Below are 23,854 nucleotides of genomic sequence, written 5' to 3' on the forward strand. Positions count from 1 at the left end.
TTCAGTCAATGCCCTGCGTACCTGCAAACAACTGATGAGGTTCAGCAAAATGTATGTTATTGAATGCATGCACTGCACTACACATACATGCTTAAATGCATACATTTGTGATTATCAATAATGTAAAATCTGAAGTGATTTCAAACAGGAAATTATAGCCGATCTCTTAGAATAATGTTGAAATAAGAAAAATAAATGTGAATATTCAGCTAATTATATTAAAAAAAAGTATCCAAAATGTTAGCTGGTTAATGTGGTATCTATGGTGACCAACACAGTTTATTTTGTGTTCAATATGCGTGGTTGTTCACTGTGACTTTTAAAGCAACTATACTCCCGAGTGAGCCTCTTGTCCTGAAATGACTGAACTTTATAAAACTGTTAGCCAAGCGATTGTGAACACTGTGTTATTAAAAAAAGACCAAATAAAAAGAAACAAAGTTCCGGAATTATATTTCGTAACTTTTTTTTTTTTTAAGGGAAAAGTGATTTATGAGTCTGAAAGGTTTAAGGTTTAATCTTTGTGATATTACATTGGCTGCGATTCAATAAAACTAATTTGTGAAACTAGAATCTCAAAAAAACAACTATGCAACATCATAAAATCAAGAGATTTGTAATCGCCCCTTGTTGCTGCTGCGAGTTGCAAGATCCGCCTCATTTATAATCAATGAAGCCGCATCTATAGTGCTGCAGAATCTGTTAGTGCTCTACAAATAATAATAATACTCTACCTAGCAGCCATTCATTTTTAGCCACATAGAAGTTTTACTGTCAAGGGTAAAACAAACACTCCACACTAACATAGGCACACACAAAAACTTTAAAAAAAGATTTAAAGAAATAAAATAAAATGGAGACAACTTCATCAGATTTGAAAAAGCCAGTCTTGACCGTGAAACTAGGTTTATAAGACGTTTCTCTTTATATACAGACAGACTGCTTTGCCCAATAACATACACATGCTAATATTTTACAGTTATGAACTTTTACGAAACCCTTTTTGCAAGTATATTATATCAAATGTTGTAGTTGTAATTATTACTTTGCAGGCACTGCCAGCAGTTCTTGTTTGCTGCATGAGATATCAAGTTTTGGGGTACTTAATCACTTCGATGTGCATGACAAGGTGTCCTCATCATGCACATCGTGACCTGGGCACGCACGGTGGCCCTTTTCATCATGAAGGGGGTCGCTGATCATACACTGTTTTTCTGCAAACCCAGGATCGTGTAGCTCACGGTAATGCGGCCGTAGCTGATGATGTCACCCGGCACCTTCTGTCTCCTGACAGTGCACTATTCCAAAAGCGAGCTGCCATATCTCTCCCTTTATTACTTGCCTAAGGCAGCATATTGGAGGGGGGGGGGGGCAGCACATGTTTTGTGGCTATATTTGTAAGAAGCTTACAGTTATTTTAGAAATATTATACAGATATATAATGGGAGATTTTGCCCAAGGGGTTTAGGGTTATAATAAGCTTACAGTTTAGAGGCAACTCTGAACATTTTATTTATTTTGCTTTGCTAGCTCTTGCTTTCAGCACTCAGTATTGTGTTTGGGGAAGTATTGTTTAAAAATAATGTGCTTGTTTTTATATATATATATATATTGCAGCAATAGATAGATATGTGTGTCTGTGTATTTATGTGTGTGTTTGTGTGTGTATGTGTTTTTGTGCACATGTAACACTGTGTGTATGCATGTGTCTGTGGCTATGTGTGTGTTTTTGTTTATATGTGTGTGAGCATGCCTGAGTATGTGTGTATGCAAGTGTTTTGCAAGCCCTGGTGAACATTTGCTTTGGAAATGCCATATAAAAATACCTATAATACACAATGGAAGTTTATTTTTCTCTTTAAAGGGACAGTCTACCATAGAATTGTTATTGTTTTAAGAGATAGATAATCCCTTTATTACCCATTCCCCAGTTTTGCATAACCAACACAGTAATATTAATATACTTTTTACCTCTGTGATTACCTTGTATCTCGGAACCCTCTTCCAGCCCCCTGATCACATGACTGTGACTGTTTATTATCTACTAGTACTAAAGCCCGTGTACACGGGCCATTTTTTGCATTACAGCGGTTCCACCCCTTGCACTCTCCCCCCTCTCTTTTGCTCTCTCTTCCCCCCTCTCCTTTGCTCTCTCTCCCCCCTCTCCTTTGCTCTCTCTCTCCCCTCTTTTGCTCTCTCTCTCCCCTCTTTGGCTCTCTCCCTCCTTTCTTTTGCTCTCTCTCCCCCCTCTTTTGTTCTCTCTCCCCCCTCTTTTGTTCTCTCCCCCCTCTTTGGCTCTCTCCCCCCCCTCTTTGGCTCTCCTCCCCCCTCTTTGGCTCTCCCCCCCCTCTTTGGCTCTCTCCCTCCCCCCTCTTTGGCTCTCTCCCCTCTTTTGCTCTCTCTCCTCTTTGGCTCTCTCTCTCCCCCCTTTGGCTCTCTCCCCCCCCCTTTGGCTCTCCCCCCCCTTTGGCTCTCCCCCTCCCCTTTGTCTCCCCCCCCTTCGGCTCTCTCCCCCGCCTTTGGCTCTCCCCCCCCTTTGGCTCTCTCCCCCCCCCTCTTTGGCTCTCCCCCCCCTCTTTGGCTCCTCCCCCTCTTTGGCTCTGCCCCCCCCCCTCTTTGGCTCTCTCTCCCCCCTCTTTGTCTCTCTCCCCTCTTTTGCTCTCCTCTTTGTCTCTCTTTCCTCTTTGGCTCTCTCTCTCCCCCCTCTTTGGCTCTCCCCCCCCCTTTTGCTCTCTTCCCCCCTCTTTGGCTCTCTCCCCCCCTCTTTGGCTCTCTCCCCCCCCCCTTGCTCTTTGGCTCTCCCCCCCCTCTTTGGCTCTCCCCCCCCCTCTTTGGCTCTCTCTCCCCCCTCTTTGGCTCTCTCTCCTTTTTGGCTCTTTTTCCTCTTTGGCTCTCTCTCTCCCCCCCTCTTTGGCTCTCTCCCCCCCTCTTTGGCTCTCCCCCCCCCCCCTCCTCTTTGGCTCTCCCCCCCTTCTCTTTGGCTCTCCCCCCCTTCTCTTTGGCTCTCCCCCCCCTTCTCTTTGGCTCTCCCCCCCCCCCCTTCTCTTTGGCTCTCCCCCCCCCCCTTCTCTTTGGCTCCCCCCCATCTCTTTGGCTCTCCCCCCCCTTCTCTTTGGCTCTCCCCCCCCTTCTCTTTGGCTCTTCCCCCCCTTCTCTTTGGCTCTCCCCCCCTTCTCTTTGGCTCTCCCCCCCCCCTCTTTGGCTCTCCCCCCCCCCTCTTTGGCTCTCTCTCCCCCCTCTTTGGCTCTCTCTCCCCCCTCTTTGGCTCTCTCTCCTTTTTGGCTCTTTTTCCTCTTTGGCTCTCTCTCTCCCCCCTCTTTGGCTCTCCCCCCCCTTCTCTTTGGCTCTCCCCCCCTTCTCTTTGGCTCTTCCCCCCCTTCTCTTTGGCTCTCCCCCCTTCTCTTTGGCTCTCCCCCCCCCCCCCTCTTTGGCTCTCCCCCCCCCCCTCTTTGGCTCTCTCTCCCCCCTCTTTGGCTCTCTCTCCCCCCTCTTTGGCTCTCTCTCCTTTTTGGCTCTTTTTCCTCTTTGGCTCTCTCTCTCCCCCCTCTTTGGCTCTCCCCCCCCCCTTCTCTTTGGCTCTCCCCCCCTTCTCTTTGGCTCTCCCCCCCTCCTCTTTGGCTCTCCCCCCCCTTCTCTTTGGCTCTCCCCCCCTTCTCTTTGGCTCCCCCCCCTTCTCTTTGGCTCTCCCCCCCCCTTCTCTTTGGCTCTCCCCCCCCTTCTCTTTGGCTCTCCCCCCCTTCTCTTTGGCTCTCTCCCCCCTTCTCTTTGGCTCCCCCCCTTCTCTTTGGCTCCCCCCCCTTCTCTTTGGCTCTCCCCCTCCCTTCTCTTTGGCTCTCCCCCCCCCTTCTCTTTGACTCCCCCCCTTCTCTTTGGCTCTCCCCCCTTCTCTTTGGCTCCCCCCCCTTCTCTTTGGCTCTCCCCCCCCTTCTCTTTGGCTCTCCCCCCCCTTCTCTTTGGCTCCCCCCCTTCTCTTTGGCTCTCCCCCCCTTCTCTTTGGCTCCCCCCCTTCTCTTTGGCTCTCCCCCCCATTCTCTTTGACTCTCCCCCCCCTTCTCTTTGGCTCCCCCCCCTTCTCTTTGGCTCCCCCCCTTCTCTTTGGCTCCCCCCCCTTCTCTTTGGCTCTCCCCCTCCCTTCTCTTTGGCTCTCCCCCCCTTCTCTTTGGCTCCCCCCCTTCTCTTTGGCTCTCCCCCCCTTCTCTTTGGCTCTCCCCCCCTTCTCTTTGGCTCCCCCCCTTCTCTTTGGCTCTCCCCCCCCCTTCTCTTTGACTCTCCCCCCCTTCTCTTTGGCTCCCCCCCCCCTTCTCTTTGGCTCTCCCCCCCCCTTCTCTTTGGCTCTCCCCCCCTTCTCTTTGGCTCTCCCCCCCCCTTCTCTTTGGCTCTCCCCCCCCCTTCTCTTTGGCTCTCCCCCCCCCTTCTCTTTGGCTCTCCCCCCCCCCTTCTCTTGTGCTCCCCCCCCCTTGGCTCTCTCCCCCCCCCTTTGGCTCTCCCCCCCCCCCTTTGGCTCTCTCCCCCCCCCCCTTTGGCCCTTCTTCCCCCCCTCTCCTGCTCCCTCTCTGGCTCTGCATTCACATCGCGGGACCCCGCCCGGCCATGCCCCTCGCGACGCCCGGCCACGCCCTCGCGACGCCCGGCCACGCCCCCATCGCAACGCTCCCGTCGGCCACAAACAGCTGTGAGGTCTGGGGAGCGCGTGGCCGCTTCTCACGCAGCAGACCTCACAGCTGTTGAGTAGCTTACCTCGCGCTCCCCAGACCTCACAGCTGTTTGTGTACCTCGCGCTCCCTATCTCAAGGCCAAGTGTGTTTGTCTCTACTGCGCATGACAGCTTCGGACAAACACACTTGGCCTTTTATAATATAGGATTGTCTTAAATTTAGCATTGATTTGTGCTAAATCTTAAATAACCCCCTGTGCCCGAACACAGTGTTATCTATATGGCCCATGTGTACTTTCTGTCTTTTTGTGTTGAAAAGAGATTTAAAAAGCATGTGATAAGGGGCAGCCCTCAAAGGCTTAGGAATTAGCATATGAGCCTACCTAGGTTTAGTTTAAACTAAGAATACCAAGAGAAAAAAGCAAATTAATGATAAAAGTAAATTGGAAAGTTGATTAAAATGAAAAGTCCTATCTGAATAATGAAAGTTTAATTTATACTAGACTGTCCCTTTAAGGACAATTAAAGAATCAAGGACATTCTCTGAGTTTTTATACATTCACAGTGTTTAGTGCACAGTGTTTTTTACTTTTTTCTTTTGCCCAATAATAATATTATTACAGGCTGCTCTGTATAATGATTTTGAGGATAGACAGATGGACCCACAACCTGCACTAGGATTGTACACTTGCTGAACTGGCTGATATAATAAGTCCCTCCATATTGTCATTATTTATATTGAGATTTTTGTTATATCTTTTATTTACAGGGACAGTAAACACCTTGTAATTACAATACATTTATTTTGGGTTGCTATAGAATAACATTTCAGCCTAGTCTTAATTTGTATAAAACAAATTAACAGTCTTTTTTCTGAAATTATTTGTCAATAGCCTAACTCCACCAACCATGTGACTTATTTGGAGGAGCCAATCTGGGCTTTAGTCTGCAGACAACAAGGCTAGCTACATAAAGTTATTGGTTTTATATACTAGTTGACATCTGATAAAGCAAATTAGAAACATATATGTAGCAGGGCTAGCCTTGATAAGTCAGCAGTTGCATTTTAAGTTCTGAGAAATATTAATTGCTACATTTTCAGAGCTAAATTACATGAAAAGGGGACAAAGTAAATAATGGAAATATATTGTAAAGTAGTTTTTTACTCATAACTAAACATTTTATTTAAAAATCTCAAGGTGTTTTCTGTCGCTTTAACATGAGTTTCTTTGATTCAATTTATGTATATGGCTCCATTGTATTAAATCCTGACACACTGATTGTTCTGTACTTTATGAGCATACTTTTGCTTTTTAAAGGGACCTGAAATCCTTATGTTAACAACTCCTGATAAACCAATCAGAATTGCAATGGGCACACTTACAGTGAAAACAAAGATCTCCCTTCTGTGTGGTCGAATTTGAGTTAAAGGGACACTCAAGTAAAAATTAAACTTTCATGATTCAGAGTGAGCATGTCATTTTAAACAACTTACCAATTTACTTCAATTAACAAAATATGCACAGTCTTTTTATATTTACACTTTTTCAGTCACCAGCTCTGCCTCCTACTGAGCATGTGCAAGAATTCACAGACTATACGTATATGCATTTGTGATTGGCTGATGACTGTCACATGATACAGAGGGAGCAGAAATATACATAACTTTAAATCTACTGTATTTACTGGTCCTTTAACTCTTTGTTAGCTGTTTATCGTTAACAGTGGTAAGGAGTCCCTATTATTTTGTGTCCTGCTGTCACTAAATCAGACTGATTATTACATGGTCACTGGAGAGACTATAAAAAATCTGTTGTTGCATATAATCTTTCATATAATCTACCTCTATACTATATGCCTTATAATAAGGAAAATATCCCCAACAGGAATAAGAGGTTTATGTCTATTTAAAGTGCTGGGTAAATTTCTTATAATTTTCAAGTGGCTTTAGTAGTTAACACCTTGTAATTACAGAATGTCATATCAGCCAAGTCTAAGCATTTTAAACAAGCATCTTGTTTGATGCAATTGTTTTTCAATGACCAAACTCAACTTTTTAGATTTTAGAGTAGAGAAGACAAGGCTAGCCACAGTTATGTTAGCAAGAATTGCATTGTTTTGCAGTTATCTATCTGACAGACTCTGTTGAGAGACAGATATGTAGCAGGATTAGCCATGAGAAGGCTGTGTGCATTTCCAGCTGTTCGACTAAAAAAACCCCACACTTTTCAGACTTAAAGGGACATAAAACCCCATTTTTTTTTCCTTCATGACTTTGATAGGGCATACAATTTTAAATACGTTTCTAATTTACTTCTATTATCAATTTTTTGTTCTCTTGGTATCTTTTGTTGAAAAGCAGGAACGTACGTTCAAGAGACTGTCCATGTCTGGAACACTATATGGCAGCAGTTTTGCAAAAATTTTATCCATTGAGCACTAGATGGCAGCACTATTTCCTGCCATGTAGCGCATCCATTCACCAACCTAGGTATCTGTTCAACAAAGAATACCACGAGAACGAAGCAAATTTGATAATAGAAGTAAATTGGAAACTCTTATTTAAATTGTATGCACTGTCTGAACAACAAAAGAAAATAGTTGGGTTTCATATCCCTTTAAATATATGAAAAGAGGGCAAAAAAAATAATGAAAGTATATTGCAATTTTTTTTTACTGTGCATAATTAAACATTTTATATTACATTGACATTTCCTGTCCCTTTATATAGCAGAGCACCAGTTTTACTGCCTTTATGTTGGGATTTTAGTGTCATTTTGAGAATGTCATTAACAGAGCAGCTAATTCCCTTTTCTTCTGCATGATATATATTAACTATAGAAATGATATCAATTTAGCGTGTACTTTATGAATCCTCATAATATCCTATAGTCTGAGTCTGAGTTTTATCAATTCTGATATTGTTTCTGTGACCCATTTCACTAGCGCTTTATAGACATGACATATACAACTCCTAAATAAAATAAAATACCTAAATCATTTAAGAATAATTATCAGAAACACTATCCTATATTTACTGGTCCTGATGTGAGGGGCTTGGGCAGTCCGAGGAAGGACTTGGGCAAGGGCCAAAAGAAAATAATTTTGTGCAAACCTGTAAAATTATTGTGACAAAAAATAGGTTACCCTAAATAAGCTTCCAATTTTGCTGCTAGGTTTACAGGGACACAGAACCCAATTTTTTTATTTCCTGATTCAGATAGAGCATGACATTTTAAGCAACTTTCTAATTTACTCCTATTATCAAATTTTCGTAATTCTCTTGGTATCTTTATTTGAAATGCAAGAATGTAAGTTTAGATGCCGGCCCATTTTTGGTGAACAACCTGGGTTGTCCTTGCTGATTTGTGGATAAATTCATCCACCAATAAAAAAGTGCTGTCCAGAATTCTGAAGAAAAAAAAAGTTTAGATGCCTTCTTTTTCAAATAAAGATAGCAAGAGAATGAATAAAAATTGATAATATGAGTAAATTAGAAAGTTGCTTAATTTTGCACGCTCTATCTGAATCACAAAAGAAAAACATTTGGGTTCAGTGTCCCTTTAATGTAATGAGTGTGCCTTTAATAGTGCAAATTCTGGGGACATGCAGGTGAGGAGGCGGGACTAATGTTCCAATTACTAACTGTACAATACAAATAATGTGGCAAGAGTATAGTACTTTTTCTAATCTACAGAGTAATTTTTTAGGTAAACAGAATATGCAGGGTAAAAGAGAGAGTCTACTTACGAATTTTTATTGTTTAAAAAGATAGATAATCCCTTTATTAACCATTCCTAAATTTTGCATAACCAACACCGTTATATTTATACACTTTTTACCTTTGTGATTACCTTGTATCTAAGCCTCTGCAGACTGCCCCCTTATCTAAGTTCTTTTGACAGACTTGCATTTTTGCCAATCAGTGCTGACTCATAGGTAAATCCGCAACATTGAGGACAATTTTATCTATATGACACACATGAACTAGCACTGTCTAGCTGTGAAAAACTGTCCAAATGCATAGACAAGAGGCGGCCTTCAAGGACTTAGAAATTAGCATATGAGCATACCTAGATTTAACTTTCAATAAATAATACAAAGAGCACAAAGCAAATTTGATGATAAATGTATATTGTAAAGTTGTTTAAAATCGCATGCCCTATCTGAATCGTTAAAGTTTCATTTTGACTAGACTGTCTCTTTTAATGTTTAAATTTTCTTTAATGTTGAGAATTTAACAACAAAAAAGAGCATGCTTTCATTTTTTCTTTTTTTAATTTCTCTGTATAGGCCATTTTCTTCTATACATAAGGGTCCTGGACAAGAAAAAAAAAATGGAATTTCTGAAGTGGTCCTGCCAAAAAAAAGCTGACTCAACATGAAGGAAGGAGGCGCATAGTCCAAGATACTGGTGCCTGTGAGTGGGAGAGATTGTTCATCGCAGAGAACATAATCTTGGAAAAGATACATAATATTCAGAGAGGTGCCAACCAAAGTAATGCTCTGTAATACGCACACAATCACAAACCTTATCTCCTATTCTTTAATGGGAGTTCAATTAGATTAACAACTGTTGTACACCTGGCTGGGGAAAATGAATCATTAAAGGGGCATACACGTGCAAAAAGAATACGATGTAACGTGTTAGCGCATTTAATATTGCACTATTGCTTGCACATAACTGTGTTTATCCCCAGCAAATAGTTTACCTGTAGCAACTAAAATACTTACCTAAGTGCTCTGGAGCCTCCTGTTAGCGAGGCTCGGGCTCTGTGGAGAAGAAGAGCAGGTTAGCGTAGACTGACAGCACATTTAGGTTAGTATTTTGTATCTATTTAAAGGAAATGAATGAATACTGCAGAATTTGGCATTATTCCTTCACTTTCTTTATAGTCCATGCTGCATTCGTTCGGATATTCGTCTCGTTAAAATGAGATGATTATCTGTGTTTCATTAATGAATGGGCATTTGTAACTAAACATCTATATATCTATCTATCTATCTATCTATTTATCTGTCTGTGTCTATCTATCAATCTATCAGTCTGTCTGTCTATCTATCTATGATCTATCTACCTATTTGTCTATCTTTTTTATTAATGTACACATATTGACAAATTATTTAGTGCCGACATATTACGATGGCTATTACTTGAAGTATAAAATTGCATTTTACAATAATCAAAACCTTTTATATGAGACGATCAACAGGACAGATGGACTTGTGAGCTTACAGTCTATAATATAAAGCAATTATTTCATTAGTTTATTGTTGGCAATTATTTGTGGCCCCTCTACTTTTGACTGGGGAATCCTGTGTGCCGGGTGTGCCCCCTATATATATAGCCCCTGGAGATTTCTCTGACTTCCTAATATTGATAGAGGCGGAGTTTCTCAAGCACAGTAAAGCTCTCTGACCATACCAACAAGGAGGGGCGATCTAGAGCAGTAGAGAGTTCCTCAGGGTTTATAGAGTATCAGTCACCAAGCTCTGGCAGGAGGGATTGGAGGGTGCTAGCAAATGCTGTTTTAAAGCTATGTAGTGGGCTCTTCTGTATAGGGATATTCTATTCTATGCCTGCTTAACTTATTCAAATCCACCTTTTCCCAAATAGGTTGTGCCCTTGTCCTAGGTAGACTAAAGAAGGCAGCTGCCTATGGAAAACATTACCTTTGAGGATTCCTGTTTCCCCACTGTTTACATTCAGCATAGTGAAATTGTCAATATATTATATTAGAGGGATCAATCAGGAATTTAAAGCCTATTCTCTTGTGTTATAGTAGTTAGAGATGTGCTGTTGTAACAGACATGTAATATCTGTCAGTTTGGCTTATAGTGTATGTGCAGGAAGCCAACCAGCTGCCACCACAGACCCCTGAAACAAACAGGGATGTTCTTACATAACACAGCACGTCATTGGCCACAGGAAAACCTAATATTGGAAGTGCAAACTACCCTTGTGTTTGAAGGGTTAAAGCTAAAGTGTCAATGAAAGGAAAATGTACTTATTGAGTACAGTGGGTCAAATAAAGTTGACAACAGATGTGTCTAAATAAGCAATATGTGTGCATGCCTTATCAGAAATAACCATCAATACACAACACCTTGTAAGGATTTGCCCCAGGTGCACAAACAGACTTAGGACACAACTCAAAGAAAGGACTTCCCTCAGTTAGAAAGGACTAATAAATCAAATCAGCTTGTTCAGAAGAAGCCTGCAGGGGAAATTAGTTCCATGAATGGGAAAGAATGTTTTCTTTAAAATGTGTAAAGAAAGCTCACACACACACAAACATATATATATACACAGGTGGCCCTCGTTTTACAACGGTTCAATTTACACCGTTTCAGAATAACAACCTTTTTTTCCAGTCATGTGACTGCTATTGAAAAGCATTGAGAAGCAGTGCATTTATTAAAATAGCCAGTAGGTGGAGCTGTCCGCTTGTGTTGCAGCAAAGCCAAGCAAGCTGAAATTAATCAGTTTAACCAGACCTGAGCTATCGAGCAGATTTCAAAGGAACAAGATCTTCCTGTCTATAAATCAGTCCCGATTGGAATGCACAGAAAGAACTGTTTGCAGAAAAATGCAAGTGAAGTCTGTGTTGTGTGATTATTTTATTAGGTTTATAATGCTGTTTAGCAAATGTTTTTGTTCATTTAACTTAGTTTAATTATATATTCTGTGATGTGTGATTATTTTATTAGGTTTATAATGCTGTTTAGCATTTAAAGTCTTCATTTCAAAGCTTTAAAAATAATGTATTAGGTGTTACTTATGACAATTTTGAGAGGGGCCTGGAACCTATCTCCCTCACTTCCCATTGATTTACATTATAAACTGGGTTTCAATTTACAACGGTTTCAATTTACAACGGTTTCAATTTACAACCATTCCTTCTGGAACCTAACCCCGGCGTAAACTGAGGGCTACCTGTGGGCTACCTGTGTGTGTATATATATATATACATACAGTAGATTTAGACACTAACTCTCTCTCAAGCACACATACACACACATAAATATATATATCTAAACTTGCAAAACAGAGAGAAACAAAGGAGGCCACTATCGTGTCCCCTACAAAAGCCAGGGATTTCATCACTCTAAACATATAATACAAAATAACTTAGTCAATGACACATTTTGAAAAAAAGTTTTTAGAATTTATTATGGTCAGGTAAACCATGCTCCGGTGTAGAATATGCAACAGCTGGGTCCCCTAAGAGAAACCACACACACATCAAGTTCCAATTCATTTATTATGTGCAAATATTTTGATACATCTTAAATAAAATGTATTAAATGAATAAAAAAGCTGGCCAGCTCACATAAAGTTAACTCGATACAAACACTGTCAATATTTTATATGCTTAGTTGCAACACCCCTACCAGAGGGTAGCCCTGTAACCCACAGGAATCTGCTACCATGGATAATATTGGGGATCTATGCAAAATAATGCATCACACAGTAATGATGAAATCACGTCATTTCTTACAGCTGAGAACCGGGTCCTTGGTTCACTCGATATACACTGCAAACAAGGTTAACAGCCACAGGAGAAAAACAAGTCTTGTTTCCGGATAAATCTGCTTTAAAGGATCTTAAAGGAGGAGGACTTCTAACATTAACAAGTCTCTGTAAAGTATAAATGGACTTACGAGTTCATGCACTTTATAATGAAATGTACTTTCTAAGGAAAACGAATGGTAAAGAACTTTATGCACTGCAGTTCTTATAGTGCTGGATTGGAACTGAAACGTCATTTAAAACTGCATAAGCAATATACCTTGTTTGCTATGACAATGTGTGTTCTTATATGTGGCTGTTACCACGCACTTATTATAATTAGAACATAGATCCCTATATGTTTCCATGGTAGTGTATACCTTTTTGGGATATTTGTGCTACCCTCTGGTTGGGGAGTTGTCCATTATATCTAGTGCGTACAAGTGTAAGCATGTATTATCTTTATAATATTGCTTTAAAATACAGTGTTATGAAGTAATTGGCAGAGATCCTCAGGTGACTTTTTAACATGTATGTGAAGTTGGCACCCCATGTTTGTAAAAACTTAATTAAAATATACCATTCGTTTGTGCTACGTTTGTGCTGATTTTTGCAGCAAAACCTTAACGTTTGTGCCGGTTTGGTTTAGGAGATATTGCCCATTATTTTTTTATGAAACCCCGCCCACTTTGCACCCCATGTTATGCAATTTTAAAAACAAATATACCATTTGTTTGTGCTGCGTTTGTGCTGCAAAAACTGTTTGTGCCGGTTTGGTTTCAGAGATATAGAGCATTATTTTTTATGAAACCCCGCCCACTTTGCACCCCATGTTATTCAATTTTAAAAACAAATATACCATTCGTTAGTGCTGCGTTTGTGCTGATTTGTGCAACAAAAATGAACGTTTGTGCCGGTTTAGTTTAGGAGATATTGCCCATTATTTTTTTATGAAACCCCACCCACTTTGCACCCCATGTTATTCAATTTTAAAAACAAATATACCATTTGTTTGTGCTGCGTTTGTGCTGGTTTGTGCCGCAAAAACGAACGTTTGTGCCGGTTTGGTTTCGGAGATATAGCGCATTATATTTGCTGAAACTCCACCCACTTTGCACCCCATGTTATGCAATTTTAAAAACAAATATACCATTTGTTTGTGATGCGTTTGTGCTGATTTGTGCTGCAAAAACGAATGTTTGTGCCATTTTGGTTTCTGAGATATAGCGCATTATTTTTATGAAACCCCGTCCACTTTGCACCCCATGTTATTCAATTTTAAAAACAAATATACCATTCGTTTGTGCTGCGTTTGTGCTGATTTGTGCTGCAAAAATGAACATTTGTGCCATTTTGGTTTCGGAGATATAGCGCATTATTTTTATGAAACCCCGCCCACTTTGCACCCCATGTTATTCAATTTTAAAAATAAATATACCATTTGTTTGTGCTGCGTTTGTGCTGATTTGTGCCGCAAAAACAAACTTTTGTGCCGGTTTGGTTTCGGAGATATAGCGCATTATATTTGTTGAAACTCTGCAAACTTTACACCCCATGTTATGCAATTTTAAAAACAAATATACCATTTGTTTGTGCTGCGTTTGTGCTGATTTGTGCTGCAAAAACAAACGTTTGTGCCGTTTTGGTTTCGGAGATATAACACATTATTTTTTTATGAGACCCCGCCCACTTTGCACCCCATGTTATTCAATTTTAAAAACAAATATACCATTTGTTTGTGTTGTGTTTGTGCTGATTTGTACCTCAAAAATGAATGTTTGTGCCGGTTTGCAGTTATATGAAAATTGGTGTATACTGTCCCTTTAACGCTGCACCAGAAAGTAAAATGTAAGAGGGTTAATATTGCACCAGAGAGGTTAATGTGGCATTTACAGGGCCAGATTTGTAATGAGGCAGAGTAGGCATGCCTCATTACAAATACAGGCGCCCTCCATAGAGGGGAGCATTGCCAAATTGCTGGTGTTCTGTCAACTAATTTGACAGAACATCGGCAACAACAAGGAGGGTGCGCTCTTTTCCATGACCGGCAACTTCCGTGGGGGCAGAGAGGGACCTTGGTGTAGGCTGCCGATTAAAAAGCCTGTCCAGCACAGGCCGGCGTTTCATTGGGCAGCCTACACCGGGGTCTTTCCCTGCCACCACGGAAGCCGCCGGTAACAGAAAACAAGGGGGATGCGCTCTGTATAGTGCGCTCTGTGCCTATGGGCGCCCGAAATGTAAATCCGGCCCTGGGCATTAAGGGATTAACATGGTAACATACGGGTTTATACGGCATACATGGGGTTATTGAAGAGTAATGGATTGGAAGGAGCCCAAACCATAGCTTAAGTAATTTAACTGCAAAGTGAATAAGTATAAACCCACTACTTATTTGAAAAAGGAAATTTTCGATTAAATTGCAGTAAAGCCCTCTTCAACCCCATTAGGCCTAATAAACCTCCTTTAGCCAATTTAACCTCTTTGTTGCCATATTAATCGCCTGTAATGTCATGTTAACCACAGACAGCCCAATATTAACTTGCTTAGAGTTAACAAGCGCTTAAAAGCACTCAAGCAAGTTTTCTTATATAAGTCACTTCTTTTTTAGTCACTTTTTTTTTAACATTTAGGGGGGCATTACATCCCTGGCGATGGGGAAAAAAATGTCTTGTTAGTTTTCTATGCAGCGCAACAGTCTAGTTTCAGCGTAACTAGACTGTTGCACTGAGCAGCTACACTGCTGCGCTTCATAGAAAACTGAAACAGGTTTTGTTCCAGTTGCCAGGGATGTAATCTCCCCCATATGTTTTTAAATATTTTTTTTCTGGTGTGGAAGTCATATCTGTTCTTTTGTATACCCCAAAGTTTTATAATTCTATTTGTACTTACGAACATTTTTGTTGTTATAATACTTTTGAATCAAAGAGTACATGTACACATAATGCGCAATATCTTCGAAATCAAACCAGAACAAACGTTCATTTTTGCAGAACAAATCAGCACAAACAAATGGTATATTTGTTTTTAAAATTGCATAACATGGGGGGAAAAGTGGGCGGGGTTTCATGAAAAATAATGCGCAATATCTCCGAAACCAAACCGTCACAAACGTTTGTTTTTGCAGCACAAATCAGCACAAACGTAGCACAAACAAATGGTATATTTGTTTTTAAAATTGCATAACATGCGGTGCAAAGTGGGCGGAGTTTCACCAAATATTAAGCATTATATCTCTGAAATCAAACCGGCACAAACGTTCATTTTTGCAGCACAAATCAGCACAAACAAATGGTATATTTGTTTTTAAAATTGAATAATATGGGGTGCAAAGTGGGCGGGGTTTCATAAAAATAATGCGCTATATCTCCGAAACCAAACCGGCACAAACGGTCGTTTTTGCAGCACAAATCAGCACAAACGCAGCACAAACAAATGGTATATTTGTTTTTAAAATTACATAACATGGGGTGCAAAGTGGGCGGAGTTTCAGCAAATATAATGCACTATATCTCCGAAACCAAACCGGCACAAATCAGCACAAACGCAGCACAAACAAATGGTATATTTGTTTTTAAAATTGCATAACATGGGGTGCAAAGTGGGTGGGGTTTCATAAAAAAATAATGCGCAATATCTCCTAAACCAAACCGGCACAAACGTTCGTTTTTGCAGCACAAATCAGCACAAACGCAGCACAAACGAATGGTATATTTCTTTTTAAAATTGAATAACATGGGGTGCAAAGTGGGCGGGGTTTCATAAAAATTAATGCGCTATATCTCCAAAACCAAAACGGCACAAACGTTCATTTTTGCAGCACAAATCAGCACAAACAAATGGTATATTTGTTTTTAAAATTGCATAACATGGGGTGCAAAGTGGGCGGGTTTCATAAAAAAATAATGGGCAATATCTCCTAAACCAAACCGGCACAAACGTTCGTTTTTGCGGCACAAATCAGCACAAACGCAGCACAAACGAATGGTATATTTCTTTTTAAAATTGAATAACAAGGGGTGCAAAGTGGGCGGGGTTTCATAAAAATTAATGCGCTATATCTACAAAACCAAAACGGCACAAACGTCCGTTTTTGCAGCACAAATCAGCACAAACGCAGCACAAACAAACGGTATATTTGTTTTTAAAATTGCATAACATGGGGTGCAAAGTGGGCGGAGTTTCAGCAAATATAATGCGCTATATCTCTGAAACCAAACCGGCACAAACGTTAGTTTTTGCAGCACAAATCAGCACAAACACAGCACAAACAAATGGTATATTTATTTTTAAAATTTCATAACATGGGGCCCAAAGTGGGCGGGGTTTCATAAAAAATTAATGGGCAATATCTCCTAAACCAAACCGGCACAAACGTTTGTTTTTGCGGCACAAATCAGCACAAACGCAGCACAAACGAATGGTATATTTTAATTAAGTTTTTACAAACATTGGGTTCTACCTTCAAATAGGTCTTTTTAACTCATGATAACAGATTTCCAATTTTTATTGGGTTATCCTCTGAAAGAGGTGTTGCCATTTAACCTACTGTGTGATGCATTATTTTGCATAGATCCCCAATATTATCCATGGTAGCAGATTCCTGTGGGTTACAGGGCTACCCTCTGGTAGGGGTGTTGCAACTAAGCATATAAAATATTGACAGTGTTTGTATCGAGTTAACTTTAAGTGAGCTGGCCAGCTTTTTTATTCATTTAATACATTTTATTTAAGATGTATCAAATTATTTGCACATAATAAATGAATTGGAACTTGATGTTTGTGTGGTTTCGCTTAGGGGACCCAGCTGTTGCATATTCTACACCGGAGCATGGTTTACCGGACCATAATAAATTCTAAAAACTTTTTTTCAAAATGTGTCATTGACTAAGTTATTTTGTATTATATGTTTAGAGTGCTGAAATCCCTGGCTTTTGTAGGGGACACGATAGTGGCCTCCTTTGTTTCTCTCTGTTTTGCAAGTTTAGATATTTGCTTCACAGGGTCTGCACCTAAGTAAAAATTAAAAGTTTAAGAAATAAATATCGTATCCTCTCCCCATATAAATAGTGTGTTTTTTTCATAAATATATATATATATATATATATATATATATATATATATAAAATATAATATAATATATATATATATATATATATATATATATATATAAAAGGAGTACTGACTGACTGATCAACGTCCAGCTCAAACCGGTCAACCTAGGAACGTAAAATTTGGAAGGTAAGTTGTTTTTATGACGTAGGCACCCACTAAGGAAGGATTTTTTGAAATTACGTCCTTAAGGGGGTTAAAAAGAGGGGTGAATTTTTTAATGAGGATACCTATATCTCAAAAACCTAAGATGTTACAGATGTGAAAAACATAATTTATGCTTACCTGATAAATTTATTTCTCTTGTAGTGTATCCAGTCCACGGATCATCCATTACTTGTGGGACAGTCTCCTTCCCAACAGGAAGTTGCAAGAGGATCACCCACAGCAGAGCTGCTATATAGCTCCTCCCCTCACTGCCATATCCAGTCATTCGACCGAAACAAGCCCAGAAAGGAGAAACCATAGGGTGCAGTGGTGACTGTAGTTTAATTCAAATTTAGACCTGCTTTAAAAGGACAGGGCGGGCTGTGGACTGGATACACTACAAGAGAAATAAATTTATCAGGTAAGCATAAATTATGTTTTCTCTTGTTAAGTGTATCCAGTCCACGGATCATCCATTACTTGTGGGATACCAATACCAAAGCTAAAGTACACGGATGATGGGAGGGACAAGGCAGGAACTTAAACGGAAGGAACCACTGCCTGTAGAACCTTTCTCCCAAAAACAGCCTCCGAAGAAGCAAAAGTATCAAATTTTTAAAATTTGGAAAAGGTATGAAGCGAAGACCAAGTCGCAGCCTTGCAAATCTGTTCAACAGAAGCCTCATTTTTAAAGGCCCAGGTGGAAGCCACAGCTCTAGTGGAATGAGCTGTAATCCTTTCAGGGGGCTGCTGTCCAGCAGTCTCATAGGCTAAACGGATTATACTCCGAAGCCAAAAAGAAAGAGAGGTTGCCGAGGCCTTTTGACCTCTCCTCTGTCCAGAGTAAACAACAAACAGATTAGATGGTTGACGAAAATCTTTAGTATCTTGTAAGTAAAACTTCAAGGCACGGACTACGTCTAGATTATGCAAAAGACGTTCCTTCTTTGAAGAAGGATTAGGTCATAATGATGGAACAACAATCTCTTGATTGATATTCTTGTTAGAAACCACCTTGGGTAAAAACCAAGGTTTTGTACGCAGAACTACTTTATCTGAATGAAAGATCAGATAAGGAGAATCACAATGTAAGGCAGATAACTCAGAGACTCTTCGAGCCAAGGAAATAGCCATCAGAAAAAGAACTTTCCATGAAAGAAGTTTGATATCAATAGAATGAAGGGGTTTAAACGGAACCCCTTGGAGAACTTTAAGAACCAAGTTTAAGCTCCATGGAGGAGCAACAGGTTTAAGCACAGGCTTAATTCTAACTAAAGCCTGAACGTCTGGAACTTCTGCCAGACGCTTGTGTAAAAGAATAGACAGAGCAGAAATCTGTCCCTTTAAAGAACTAGCTGATAATCCTTTGTCCAAACCCTCTTGGAGGAAGGACAATATCCTAGGAATCCTAACCCTACTCCATGAGTAATTTTTGGATTCACACCAATGAAGATATTTACGCCATATCTTGTGATAGATTTTCCTGGTGACAGGCTTTCGTGCCTGTATTAAGGTATCAATGACTGACTCGGAGAAGCCACGCTTTGATAGAATCAAGCGTTCAATCTCCATGCAGTCAGTCTCAGAGAAATTAGATTCGGATGATTGAAAGGACCTTGCATGAGAAGGTCTTGTCTCAGAGGCAGAGTCCATGGTGTAAAGGATGACATGTCCACTAGGTCTGCATACCAGGTCCTGCGTGGCCATGCAGGCGCTATCAGAATCACCGATGCCCTCTCCTGTCTGATTTTGGCAATCAGTCGAGGGAGCAGAGGAAATGGTGGAAACACATAAGCCAGGTTGAAGAACCAAGGAGCTGCTAGAGCATCTATCAGCGTCGCTTCTGGGTCCCTGGACCTGGATCCGTAACAAGGAAGCTTGGCGTTCTGGCGAGACGCCATGAGATCCAGTTCTGGTTTGCCCCAACGATGAACCAATTGAGCAAACACCTCCGGATGGAGTTCCCACTCCCCCGGATGAAAAGTCTGACGACTTAGAAAATCCGCCTCCCAGTTCTCTACACCTGGGATATGGATTGCTGATAGGTGGCAAGAGTGAGACTCTGCCCAGCGAATTATCTTGGAGACTTCTAACATCGCTAGGGAACTCCTGGTTTCTCCTTGATGGTTGATGTAAGCCACAGTCGTGATGTTGTCCGACTGAAATCTGATGAACCTCAGGGTTGCTAACTGAGGCCAAGCTAGAAGAGCATTGAATATTGCTCTTAACTCCAGAATATTTATTGGGAGGAGTTTCTCCTCCTGAGTCCACGATCCCTGAGCCTTCAGGGAGTTCCAGACTGCACCCCAACCTAGAAGGCTGGCATCTGTTATTACAATCGTCCAATCTGGTCTGCGAAAGGTCATACCCTTGGACAGATAGACCCGAGATAACCACCAGAGAAGAGAATCTCTGGTTTCCTGATCCAGATTTAGTAGAGGGGACAAATCTGTGTAATCCCCATTCCACTGACTGAGCATGCATAATTGCAGCGGTCTGAGATGCAGGCGCGCAAATGGCACTATGTCCATTGCCGCTACCATTAAGCCGATTACCTCCATGCACTGAGCCACCGCAGGGCGCGGAGTGGAGTGAAGAACACAGCAAACATTTAGAAGTTTTGATAACCTGGACTCCGTCAGGTAAATTTTCATTTCTACAGAATCTATAAGAGTCCCTAGGAAGGAAACCCTTGTGAGAGGAGATAGAGAACTCTTTTCTTCGTTCACTTTCCACCCATGCTGTAAGGGTTGACTTCCTGAGTCTGACTTAGGAACCTCCCTCTGACTGTTCATACCTATTTAAGCAGTTCACTCCCAGCTACCTTTGCTGGTTTATTGAGCTCTACTTGTTTCTGAAGTGCTCAAGCTTCCTGCCACCATTTACCTTTGGATTTCCTGGCATCACAGTGACTTGGGAATTACCCGCATCCAACCTACTTTGTTTTTCCTCCTCAGCGTGTAACTTACCTGCTACCGGAGCGCTCCGTGTTCATCTGCTATTCCCTGCACTGATGTATCTGCCGATACGTCATCAGCTACAGCCGCTGTTCCTCTCTGCCTCTCAGCGTCTCTCAGCTTGCAAGCCTCTCACACTCTGCTGCAGATCCTCGGCTTCTCCACTAACTGGTATCAGGTTTGATCTAACGAATTCATGTAATCTTTATCTGCTTCTGTTTTGCAACGCATCATTTTAAGTTATATACTTAGCTACTCAATCAGAAATATATGCAAGTTCCGTTTATCCTCATTACAGTAACTAATTTGAAATCACTGTTTACCACAATTAAGACTTTAGAATCAATGTTATCTTACAGCGCTGAAAGTGTGGACCTATAGCTCCTGTCTGTGATGGGTCCCCAGATACCCACTTGTGGAAAGATGTGTTTAAATGGTGGTTAGAAAGGAGCGCCAAACAATGGCGAGGTCTGATAAGATTTAAGTGTAAATATTTTACACTTAAATCTTATCAGACCTCGCCATTGTTTGGCGCTCCTTTCTAACCACCATTTAAACACAATTAAGACTTTGCCACATAAGGTTGTGATATGTTTAACCTTGATATATATATATAACCTAGATCGTGGCTTATATTAAAATTCACTTTGGGAAACCTTTTATTATAATTGGTTTACCAAGTGAAACAAAACCAATTTGTACTAAACATATATGTCACCAAATTATGAATGCCTAGTTATGAGGTTGATTACTAAAGAAAGATTATAAACATTGATAATCTTTACACATGCAACCTCAGAAATGCCAGAACTATCTCTGTATGAGACTGGGCAATTTGAAAGCTTGACGCCTGTATCAGGATGTCGTCTAGATAAGGAGCCACCGATATGCCTCGCGGTCTTAGAACCGCCAGAAGAGAGCCCAGAACCTTTGTAAAAATTCTTGGGGCTGTAGCCAACCCGAAGGGAAGAGCTACAAATTGGTAATGCCTGTCTAGAAAGGCAAATCTCAGGAACCGATGATGATTCTTGTGAATCGGAATGTGAAAGTAGGCATCCTTTAAGTCCACTGTGGTCATGTACTGACCCTCATGGATCATGGGTAAGATGGTTTGAATAGTTTCCCTCTTGAATGATGGAACTCTGAGGAATTTGTTTAAGATCTTTAGATTCAAAATTGGTCTGAAGGTTCCCTCTTTTTTGGGAACCACAAACAGATTTGAATAAAAACCCTGTCCTTGTTCCGTCCGCGGAACTGGATGGATCACTCCCATTACTAGGAGGTCTTGCACGCAGCGTAGGAATGCCTCTTTCTTTATCTGGTTTGCAGATAATCTTGAAAGGTGAAATCTCCCCTGTGGAGGAGAAGCTTTGAAGTCCAGAAGATATCCCTGAGATATGATCTCCAACGCCCAGGGATCCTGAACATCTCTTGCCCACGCCTGGGCGAAGAGAGAAAGTCTGCCCCCTACTAGATCCGTTGCCGGATAGGGGGCCATTCCTTCATGCTGTCTTGGAGGCAGCAGCAGGCTTTCCGGCCTGCTTACCCTTGTTCCAGGACTGGTTAGATTTCCAGGCCTGCTTGGATTGAGCAAAAGTTGCCTCTTGTTTTGAAGCAGAGGAAGTTGATGCTGAACCTGCCTTGAAATTTCGAAAGGCATGAAAATTAGACTGTTTGGCCCTTGATTTGGCCCTGTCCTGAGGAAGGGTATGACCCTTACCTCCAGTAATGTCAGCAATAATTTCTTTCAAACCAGGCCCGAATAAGGTCTGCCCCTTGAAAGGAATGTTGAGTAATTTAGACTTTGAAATCACGTCAGCTGACCAGGATTTAAGCCATAGCGCCCTACGTGCCTGGATGGTGAATCCGGAATTCTTAGCCGTTAGTTTAGTCAAATGAACAATGGCATCAGAAACAAATAAGTTGGCTAGCTTAAGTGTTCTAAGCTTGTCAATGATTTCAGTCAATGGAGCTGTATGGATGGCCTCTTCCAGGGCCTCAAACCAGAATGCCGCCGCAGCAGTGACAGGCGCAATGCATGCAAGGGGCTGTAAAATAAAACCTTGTTGAATAAACATTTTCTTAAGGTAACCCTCTAATTTTTTATCCATTGGATCTGAAAAAGCACAACTGTCCTCAACCGGGATAGTGGTACGCTTTGCTAAAGTAGAAACTGCTCCCTCCACCTTAGGGACTGTCTGCCATAAGTCCTGTGTAGTGGCGTCTATGGGAAACATTTTTCTAAATATAGGAGGGGGGGGAAAACGGCACACCGGGTCTATCCCACTCCTTACTAATAATTTCTGTAAACCTTTTAGGTATTGGAAAAACATCAGTACACACCGGCACTGCATAGTATTTATCCAGTCTACACAATTTCTCTGGCACTGCAATTGTGTCACAGTCATTCAGAGCAGCTAACACCTCCCCAAGCAATACACGGAGGTTCTCAAGCTTAAATTTAAAATTAGAAATCTCAGAATCAGTTTTCCCCGAGTCAGAGATGTCACCCACAGACTGAAGCTCTCCGTCCTCAGGTTCTGCATATTGTGACGCAGTATCAGACATGGCTCTTATAGCATCTACGCGCTCTGTATCTCGTCTTACCCCAGAGCTATCGCGCTTGCCTCTTAATTCAGGCAATCTGGCTAATACCGCTGAGATCGCAGCCATGTCCTGCAAAGTAATCGCTATGGGCGTCCCTGATTTACTTGGCGCCATATTAGCGTGCGTCCCTTGAGCGGGAGGCAAAGGGTCCGACACGTGGGGAGAGTTAGTCGGCATAACTTCCCCCTCGACAGAACCCTCTGGTGACAATTCTTTTATAGATAAAGACTGATCTTTACTGTTTAAGGTGAAATCAATACATTTAGTACACATTCTCCTATGGGGCTCCACCATGGCTTTTAAACATAATGAACAAGTAGTTTCCTCTGTGTCAGACATGTTTGTACATACTAGCAATGAGACTAGCAAGCTTGGAAAACACTTTAGAACAAGTTAACAAGCAATATAAAAAACGTTACTGTGCCTTTAAGAAAAACAAATTTTTACAGTGTATGTAACAAGTTAGCAGAGCATTGCACCCACTTGCAAATGGATGATTAACCCCTTAATACCAAAAACAGAATAATAAATGAAAAAAACGTTTTTAAAACTAGTCACAACAACTGCCACAGGTCTACTGTGGTTGTTACCCTCCTCAAACACGACTTTTGAAGCCTTTTGAGCTCTTCAGAGATGTCCTGTATCATGCAGAGGGAAGCTGAGTGTCTCTGTCTGTAATTTTAGCAGTGCAGAAAAACGCTAAAATAGGCCCCTCCCACGCATATTACAACAGTGGAAAGCCTCAGGAAACTGTTTCTAGGCAAAAATCAAGCCAGCCATGTGGAAAAAAACTAGGCCCCAATCAGTTTTATCACCAAGCACATATAAAAACAATTAAACATGCCAGCAAACGTTTTATATTGCACT

The 23,854-nt window shown here is 41.2% G+C and overlaps 1 long non-coding RNA gene across 1 annotated transcript in view; it reads left to right on the forward strand.

The window, feature by feature from the left end:
* Window positions 1-9,147, forward strand: part of LOC128636238 (uncharacterized) — a 43,287-nt gene extending 34,140 nt beyond the window's left edge. The window contains exon 3 of the long non-coding RNA XR_008398686.1: window positions 8,948-9,147. This is a non-coding gene — a long non-coding RNA (uncharacterized LOC128636238). The remainder of the gene's footprint in view (window positions 1-8,947) is intronic.
* Window positions 9,148-23,854: the final 14,707 nt, after the last annotated feature.

This window comes from Bombina bombina, chromosome 1 (assembly GCF_027579735.1).
Source record: "Bombina bombina isolate aBomBom1 chromosome 1, aBomBom1.pri, whole genome shotgun sequence".
In the NCBI taxonomy this organism is placed as follows: Eukaryota; Metazoa; Chordata; class Amphibia; order Anura; family Bombinatoridae; genus Bombina; species Bombina bombina.